The 10044-nt window shown below is 47.0% G+C and overlaps 1 pseudogene; it reads left to right on the forward strand.

Annotated features, from left to right (window-relative positions):
• Positions 1 to 551: 551 nt before the first annotated feature.
• On the forward strand, positions 552 to 7566 carry LOC144891958 (uncharacterized; annotated as a pseudogene).
• Positions 7567 to 10044: the final 2478 nt, after the last annotated feature.

The raw sequence follows: 10044 nt of genomic DNA on the forward strand, positions 1-10044 counted from the left end.
AGAGATTTTAGTGCTAATCTCGGATTTTGCTAGCCTTCTTGGGATTTGGACATTTACTTGAAATATAAATATTATTTTCTGGTAAAAATGTATTCCCTGACATCCATTAATTATAAAATGTATGAAAAAACACATGAACCACGTATGGTACGTTAGGGCCAATTTTTATTCTGGTGGCAGCTATATTGGTTTATGGCACGGAGCCAGAAAAGTTAGCAATCTTGAAAGGATAACTGCCACCCATTTTGTTCAGCACCCTTCATTTATATGGAAACCACCTCTAAATCTCAAAGCATTCTTGTCACGAGACTTTAAACATTGATCCCTTTACTTTCGGTTCCGCCTCATGGCAGATGAACAGAGACACAGGACCAGTTTTAAATGGTAATGGAGTACTATTCGTTCTGCTTTTAAAAATGATGATGTTTCACCGCAATTGTGATTTATTGATGGTTTTTTGAATTGTCTTTGCAGAGAATCAATTGAAATTGGTTTTTTATTCTCAGTCAAGTTCGCAATTGTTTGACAGTGAAGTTTCATTCAATCAGAACATGACACAGACTTCTTATCAGGAAGTCAACAACTACAGCAGTGTATTAACTAAGAACAATTGTAGTTCGACATTCAAGAAAATTGAAAGGAACGAGAAGCTGCACAAGTGTTCTGTTTGCAAGAAAACATTTATCTCATTAAAGTCTTCAAAGAGATGTCAAGCAATACACAGACGGGGGACGCCATACAAGTGTAATGTGTGCAGCAAGGAATTTTCTTGGTTATCAACATTGAAATGTCATCAAGTAAAACACACAGGAGAGAAACCTCATAAATGTCCTGTGTGTAGCAAGAATTTCACTCGTTCATCAAATTTACAAGTACATCGAAAGTTACACACAGGAGAGAAACCTTATAAATGTCCTGTGTGTAGCAAGAATTTCACTCGTTCATCAAATTTACAAGCACATCGAAAGTTACACACAGGAGAGAAGCCTTATAAATGTCCTGTGTGCAGCAAGGATTTTGCTTGTTCATCATATTTACAAATGCATCAAAGAACTCACACAGGAGAGAAGCCTCATAAATGTCCTGGGTATAGCAAGGATTTTGCTCATTCATCACATTTACAAACACATCAAAGAACACACACAGGAGAGAAGCCTTATAAATGTCCTGTGTGTAACAAGGATTTTGCTCGTTCATCAGATTTACAAACACATCAAAGAACTCACACAGGAGAGAAGCCTTATGAATGTCCTGTGTGTGGCAAGGATTTTGCTCGTTCATCAGATATACAAACACATCAAAGAACACACACAGGAGAGAAGCCTTATAAATGTCCTGTGTGCAGCAAGGATTTTGCTCGTTCATCAAATTTACAAATACATCAAAGAACTCACACAGGAGAGAAGCCTTATAAATGTCCTGTGTGCAGCAAGGATTTTGCTCGTTCTTCACATTTACAAACACATCAAAGAACACACACAGGAGAGAAGCCTTATAAATGTCCTGTGTGTAGCAAGAATTTTGCTCGTTCATCACATTTACAAACACATCAAAGAACACACACAGGAGAGAGGCCTTATAAATGTCCTGTGCAGCAAGGATTTTGCTCGTTCATCACATTTACAAACACATCAAAGAACACACACAGGAGAGAAGCCTTATAAATGTCCTGTGTGTGGCAAGGATTTTGCTCGTTCATCACATTTCCAAACACATCAAAGAACTCACACAGGAGAGAAGCCTTATAAATGTCCTGTGTGCAGCAAGGATTTTGCTTGTTCATCACATTTCAAACACATCAAAGAACTCACACAGGAGAGAAGCCTTATAAATGTCATGTGTGTAGCAAGGATTTTGCTCGTTCATCACAATTACAAACACATCAAATAACTCACACAGGAGTGAAACCTTATAAATGTCCTGTGTGAATCAAGGATTTAACTTGTTCATCAACTTTATAAAGACATCAAGTAAAACACACCGGAGAGAAGCCTTATAAATGTCCTGTGTGCAGCAAGGATTTCACTCATTCATCAACTTTGCAAACACATCAAGTAATACACACAGGAGAGAAGCCTTATAAATGTTCTGAAGGTTCTGTTGTTCTGAATGAATGTATTATCTCCGCCATTGAACTGAACGCATTAAGCTCGTTTGGTCATCCATGTTACCCTGCGGTGTTCACCAAGGGTAGTTACGCAACAACTGGTGTCAGGAGAATGGGATTCAAACCTAGTGGACACTCTGTGTCCGAAGGTTGTGAGTTTGACACCCGCTGGGTGCAAATTGCGCTCGGCTTTCAGAATCAATTTTTTTTCATGATTGTCTTTCTCTAGTCAAGCGGGAGGTAATCGTCGTACCAAGGTGTCCAAATTTTATAGTCGATTGAGATGCGAGGCGCGACATCGCGTTCCCGAGAAATTTATCCCTTGGATGCAGTGATTGGGCCTCGAAGGCCCACAATGTTTTTTTTGTTGCAAAAAATACGTTGTACAATTGTTTTTTGGAATGAGCCTCATTTTTGCCGACTTTCATGTTGTTACACAAAATTCAGTGACATAAATAAAATAAAAATTTCATTCAGGCTCGTGGGAAAATCTTCATTCTTCACTTTTAACCCGAAAATCCGACACGAATGCAGGCCTGGGGCCTTCGAGGTCCCGCATAAATGTTGTTGTACTACTATGTTATATCATTATTTTCTTGATATGAGCCTCATTATATGCTCCTATAACTTGGTTACAAATAATTCAGTGACAAAAATATGAAGATTTTAATTCAGGTTTGTTGGGAAAAGCTTCATTCTTCATTCATAACACTAATGCAGGCCTGGGGAATTGGAGGCGCCACATCTCTCCCCATCTTGTCGACCGCTCCCTTTATTTTGTGTTTTCTGTGTCGGTTTGACTTTCTGTGTGATTAATGTTAGCTCTTTCATGAGCCTCGATCTTGTATATAAAAAAAACAAACACAGGACACACACACACACACACACACACACACACACACACACACACACACACACATATATGCACACAAACACACACACACACACACACACACACACACATATATATATATATATATATATATATATATATATATATATACAGTGAAACCTTGACTTACGAGTTTAATTCGTTCTGTGACCGAGCTCGTAACTCAATTTGCTCGTTTCTCAAATTAAATTTCCCCATAAAAATGCATTGAAATGCTATTAATCCGTTCCAGCCCGCCAAAAACCACACCAATTTTTTTTTAAATATACAGTATATATAAAAATATCTCGCGCTTTATATTTCACCTGTATGCAGCATACAAGTTGGCAGGATGGCCTGGACTGGAGGTACGCAAACTTGACTCTAAACTGTCCAGCCTGGGTTTGAATCCCGACCCAGCTATAACCTGTCATGGGTGAATCACAGGCAGGGTGATTCATCAATGTGTGTACCGCTAAACTGGGCGCCCCATTTGCGTCCCATTAGTTGTTGGATGTTAAGGATCTCACCGTGTTTTCCACAAAGAGAAGGCGAGCTATCGCCGGCACTCTGAACAAGTTGTGGCCTGGCATGCTCTTCTCCTCTGCCGTTATATACGTCCTCCTCGGCATCTTTTTCCAGAAGAGCCCTGTCTCGTCACAGTTGAAGATTTGCTGGGGGATGTATCGTTCGGCTTCTATCAGTTCGGCAAAAGTTATAATAAAATCTTCAGCTTCTTCCTCCCTTTCAAAATGTTTCGAAAATTCTCCATCTCTTCATGGATAGAGGTCCGGAGCTTTGAAATAATCGTAATGCCCTTGGCTGGCGTTATAGCCTTTATCGACTCCTTCTGCTTCAAAATCGTACATATCGTAGAAGTACTACGATCGTACTGCCTCGCCATGTCAACAACACGCACACCTCACTCATGTTTTTCGACGATTGCGTGTTTTATATCCAAGCACATCATCCTCTTCTTCTTCTCAGTACTGCCCTTGGCACTCAATTTCTTAGGACCCATGGTTAAAACTAAGAAATTTTCCAAAATAACCAAAATGCGAAAACAAAGCAGCAGCTATATACGGCAGAGATGCTTGCACGGCAAGATAACCACGTGACCGGAACCCACCTGGTGGCGGGTGGCGTAAGCTCGTAACTCAGATCTCGGCTCGCATCTCAAAGCAATAAACCGCCCGAGCGACGGCTCGTATCTCGGAAAACTCGTAAGTTGGTGCACTCGTAAGTCAAGGTTTCACTGTATATATATATATATATCTATGTATTGCCGCGCAACCGCCAAAGTTAATATCAGGCGGTCACGGATGCTGATCGCGAAGGTTTTAACCCCTGAGGCAAAAACTCAGTGGCGGATTCCAAAACCAAAAGCTACCCCAAGGCGCGCGGAATGGAGGGGAGCGGCGAGACCCCCGCAGCCTTATCTATTGAATTAATCACCCGGAAATCTGCATTCAAGTATGTACAGAAAATAATAGAAGGATTTATTCAAATAAAAGCAAGGACAGGAAAAGCACACGCCGGTAATGAAATATTCTAAATCGGGATCCCGCACACCAGATATCGAATCCAAGATGAGGGGATATGAATACCAAAATAAAGTCGTTCGTTTTGTTTTTGTGAACGCGGAGCTTGGCCTTATCTGGTCTCGTCGTTGTCTTTGGCTGCCGTCCAACATGCGGCTCCTTTCGTCCCGGGGCACGCCTCGCTCCAAGTTACAAAGCACCATGCACCAAGCACCGATCACCACGAGGTCGACCGTCGTACACGGTCGACAAGCCAACTCGGATCTCTCCGGGACGGCCAGCTCAGGAATCTCACTGGAATCTGCGAGCCAACGCAACCCGGGATCTCACGAAACTGCCAGGGCCAGGAATCTCACGAGTGCGCAACTGCTCAACTCGTGCGTAACTCACTTGGGATCTCTGAATGACTCTCCTCGACTGCCAAAATGGAGTTCGGCGCTCGTTAATCTCCCCGGCCGGTGATGTCAGCTTTGGCGCGCTGCCAACCAATCAGAGCCTGGTAACTTCCCGCCCTCTTTCGACCCGCTTCGCGCCTAACGAGCACAGCCCTCCTGGGCGTGGTACTCAAGGTGGATAGGCCTGTCGGAGGTGCAAACGGCGGCGGCCATATGGTGGTGTCCTGGTCTGGTTTCTTCCGAAGTCATGTCAGGGGAGGGCGTTACTTAGTGTTGCACTAAGGATCCGTCGGTATGTCTATGTGGTGTGCAGTGCCAAAAGGGACAAAGGTTTGGCTAACCAGGTGAGACATACAAGGGCGCTTCTCCTTAATCCCTGCACTACTTATCACTCGAACCTCCTGGTAGATTCACAATTATACATCTTAACCGACAAAACGCCTACACATGAACTTATTACAGGGTAGTTTTCCTTACCGTGACATCTCGAAGCATGTTACCTATTCAGCTCTATTCTGCTCGACATATCACTACCCGACCAGACATATCACTATGCCAGACATAACACAGCCTCCTCTTGGAACCGTAGCTCCTGCAAGGTTCACTGCAGGCGCTACCATCCCAGTCTTAACTCTTACTGTCACACACTTAATTAACCTATGAAATAAATCAGGAAGGGCTGTGGGAAGTGAGTCGGATTACTTACCTACACTTCCTTGACAAGCTAAACCCCGTAACAATCATGCAAGTATGTACATTCATTGGTCTTCATTGTTCCTGCGGAGGGAGGAAACAAACAACACACCAAAACTAACTTAACCACAAACTCAACCAACTTACAAGATTCCAAAAACTCGTAAACATTTTTTTTTACAACCCCGGTCTGCAGACCGTGTCCCCCGGTGGATGCCACAAGACACAACCTTACCTGCGGGGCCATCCCCAATGCGCCCCTAAATTTCCACGGGACCTGTCCAGATGTTACAGGTGAGTGACATGGCTCGGTGGATTTTGCCCACATTCATGCAACACAAACCCCTTATCCACTCATACACATTCCATAAGTCATCAAGGCATTTCAAACGTCAACAATCACTTATTTCAATACACCCCCCTGCAGGACCATGGCATTGATGTCATATACATGTGTGCAATCCATTTCTACTACGAGGCAGCGGGGAGGTACCGCACAAAAAGATGGTGGGGGCGCTTCAGGCTGTGGTGCCCGCAGTCCCAAAAACAAGTCAACCGACTTACAAGTTCATTACCCCCCCCCCCCCCACCCCCTTTACCTCTTGGCCCCGTGACAGCCGAACAGCCCCTTTCCGCCGTTACCTCACCACCTCCACACACACCAGGCTCCGTTGCCTCCCGCTGCCACGCAGCTCCACGGGTCGCCGGGGGACTCCCTCACCCCACGGCGCCCAAACAGACCCTCTACTGACGAGCTCCAATTTCCAGATACCACCGGCTGCCAGGGGTAATTGCCACCGAGCGGGGCCACAGGCATCGCCCCTCAGACCTTGATCCGTACCTGCGGACACACACACCTTCCCCACCCACAAGACCCCAAAACACACTTCCTCCCCTGCTGCCATTCAATTCTCAACACAACTCAGCACAATTCCAAAGATGGTGTAAAAGATGTTACAAGGGTTGCCATGGCCTGCTGCATGTGAAATCCCCTATTCACATTTGCCATTACACATTTCCAAAAGCACATTTCCAAAACTCCATAATCATCACTCGCTCTCCATTATCTCCAATCTCCCGACCGCATCAAAACACATAACCACAACACTAACACAAACACCACTCACAAGACACTGTGTGGCCCCCATTCCATACCCTCACCGGCCATGTCATCACTCTCACCCGCTTCCCAACTCCAAATTACATGTCCCCAATTTGCATAGCAAGTCCTGAAGCCTGGGACAGTGCACATCCAACACTCACCTCAAGTGCAGGTAGTTTCCGGTTGGTCAGGTCCAAAGTGCAATCCACTGTTACAATCCCAAAATTTCACATTGGGCCTACCAAATTCTTCCAAAACTCTCTCAACAACGGTGATCATCACTACACAACTACCTGTGGCCACGACAGCTCTGCACCTCTACCGTGCAAGGGTCATCGGGACAAGGTGAGGAGTCAAAACGCCAACATGTCCCATGAGTGTCCATAAGGGTGCGACCCACCATCCATCCTTCGGCCCCCCTGCGAGGAACACAGCTGCACCAGCTCCAGCTGGCCAATGTGGTGAGCACCTGCTGCCAAAAACACACTACCGCACGCACAACCTCGGCGCTGGGGGGCACGGTCGCAGTGCGTGGCGTCCCTACAGCCACGTCCCCTGCACCTCCACATCATCCCCCAGTCCGACTACAGAACTGCAGCCCCCCCCCCCCCAGTGCTCACCCACACTTGACCACACCAAGGTCCAGTCAACAGCCATGCTCCACCAGGAGACCCACCCAGAAGACATGGTCCACACGCCTCGGACACCCATAGCACCATGTTGACCCTCAGACCACCCAACTACATCCCCATGACTCCGCGTCCAAAATATTGGCGCAGTCGCCCCCGCAACCAGTTGAAAGCTGTGTCCTGCTACCCTGTCAATTTTTTTTTGCAGCCTCCATCACTTTGGTCTAACACACCTGGATCAATAATGGCGTCACTATACAGTGTCCACCATTTCTCTTCACAAAATTCACCCTTAAATTTACATCTAACCCACAGGTAACCCATGCCAAACATTTTTCACATTTCACTAATCTCAACCAAAGAAAGATGCTTTGCGATACACATGCCAGCCGAGCATGGCCCATATGCTCGGCTCGTTACATATTACAAATTCACCAACCCCATGGCTCTCTTCCCTACCGAGAGTCCATAAATCATAACGGAACATCTGTGGAAGGTCACTCTCACACCATCACGTTCCACAGATGCCCCAATGGTTGTCCAGCAGGCTATGTCCATCCCTGTCCATTCGGTTTGACCCGCATCCATAGAGCAACACAGTATGTCAGGTCATCACAGGCTGGCTGTCCCAAAGTCTCAGGGAGAGGGTGTCAGGCCGCATGCCCGGGTGGTCACTACTTCAGGCCCAAGTTGGCCGTCCGGCGTCCGCGGTGCCACCACCAAAGCGCGAACCACAACACCTCCCCCTCGTGGTCCTCAATAAATGCCATCCCAGGCTTGAGAAACCACCTCGGACCCCCCTGGAGGTCTTAATCCCCACCAGGGTCCGGTGACCCTGTCGGCCCAAGCCACACGCTCGGACGGCGCCCTGTCGGACAAGGGACTCCACACTCCACCAGACCCCCCGTGGGGCCCAGGTCGTACCATGCCACCCATGGCTGGACCCCACGTCCAAATCTCGCCAGCACAGCCCCCCAGCTGTCTGGCATCGCCAAATTTCGAAAGGGGCAACTTTTGCCTGAGGCCATCACCATTGACCTCTCCTGGTCCAAATCCCGCAGCCCGGGGACCAACTCCAACCAAGGCTGCTCCACATCAAATTCCCATTTTAATTTTATTTTAGATTTTCTTTTACCAATTTTTGCCCCAGGTGTCCATTCACCGCAGCTGCAGGTAACAACCTCTATCACAGGTTGTTCTGCCCCTCCCTGCAGCTGTTCCAATTCCCTACGGCGACCAAATCATCTGAGGTTCGATCTCTCGATTCTCCAATGTCCGAATCCAGCCTGGAGCCAACACACTCCCCCAACTGGTTCTGTAATTTTGGAGCCTCTATTACCAAATCGTAGTGTACGGTGAGGGTCCCCTTGGTCACCACAACCTCCTCCCCGGACCGACTCACCTCATCACCCAGGCTACTTTGGGCCTGGTCAACCTTGTCCTCCATGTGACTATCCCAGGTCCCCAGCCGCTGAATCACATCATCCTCATCATCATCCCCCATCAATTCCGGCTCCGACAGGCTTTCCCCAATATCCCCAATAAATACCCAGTCCGGCTCCATTACACGGACCCCCCATATTGTTATCCCCTCTTGCTCTGAACCACCACCTGGCACAGCAAGGATTCAATTCGATCCCCCGGTTCGGGTGTTGTGGCATACACAAGGTCCCGATAAACCTCCAGGCCAGGTTGGAAACATTCCCTACTACAATTTGCACATTCCACGCTCACCTGTGCGCATTCCCCATTCACCTCTTCACGTGCCACAATCAAATCTTCCCCATTTACCTGCGGGAACTCCACGTTCACCTGTGTGCATTCCACAATTGCCATTCCCTGTTCCTGAGCCACATGCACATCTGCATGGGCCGTACTCTCTCCCATTCCCTCTTGGCACTCCACGCTCACCTGTGAGCACTCCCCGTTTACCTGTAGGCATTCCCCATTAGCCTCTTCATTTGCCATTCCTGGTGCAATTCCCAATTTGCCTTCCCCTCATTCCGATTCAATTTCTGCCACCTTTTGGCTTCTCCTGTGCCCCGGTGGCACCATTCGTTCGTCCTTCGCTCAACTCACTCGTCCCGGCATCCATTTTGTCAATCATTCCGTCGATTAGATTTCCCAACCGCTCATAAGGAGCATTCATATCATCCTTTTGGGCATCCATTTTGTTTTCCAAATCCACTTTTCATTTCTCCAATCTTAGCATTTATTCCCCGAATTTCTGCATTGGTTTGAGCCTTCATATCGTCATTCATTCCCTGCATAAATTTCATTAAGGCCTGTATATCCATCGGGGCCTCCTCCATAGAGAGGGAAGTTCCAACGCAATCCTCCAATTCCCCCATTTCCGGCTCACTCCCTAAGCTGACAGAAGCCTTGCTACGCACCTCCATTTCGTCGACCTCCGACATCCACTTTTCGGAAGGTCGTTTCCCGCGCGCTTATTTATTTTACTTCCAAAAACAAAATTTAAATTTGTCGAAGCCGTGATATCGCGCTCCGTACGTCCAATCGACTATTCAAATTTCTCCGCCTCGACTACAAAAAAATTTGTTTCCCAATTCTCCACACTCTTGACACCAATTTGTTTCAGGGTTCAATCCCTCTACTGACTACCAAATGTCACACAACCGCCGAAATTAATATCAGGCGGTCACGGATGCTGATCCGAAGGCTTTATCCCCTGAGGCAAAAACTCAA

The sequence above is a fragment of the Myxine glutinosa genome, chromosome 5 (assembly GCF_964187855.1).
Source record: "Myxine glutinosa chromosome 5, kmMyxGlut1.1, whole genome shotgun sequence".
Classification (NCBI taxonomy): domain Eukaryota; kingdom Metazoa; phylum Chordata; class Myxini; order Myxiniformes; family Myxinidae; genus Myxine; species Myxine glutinosa.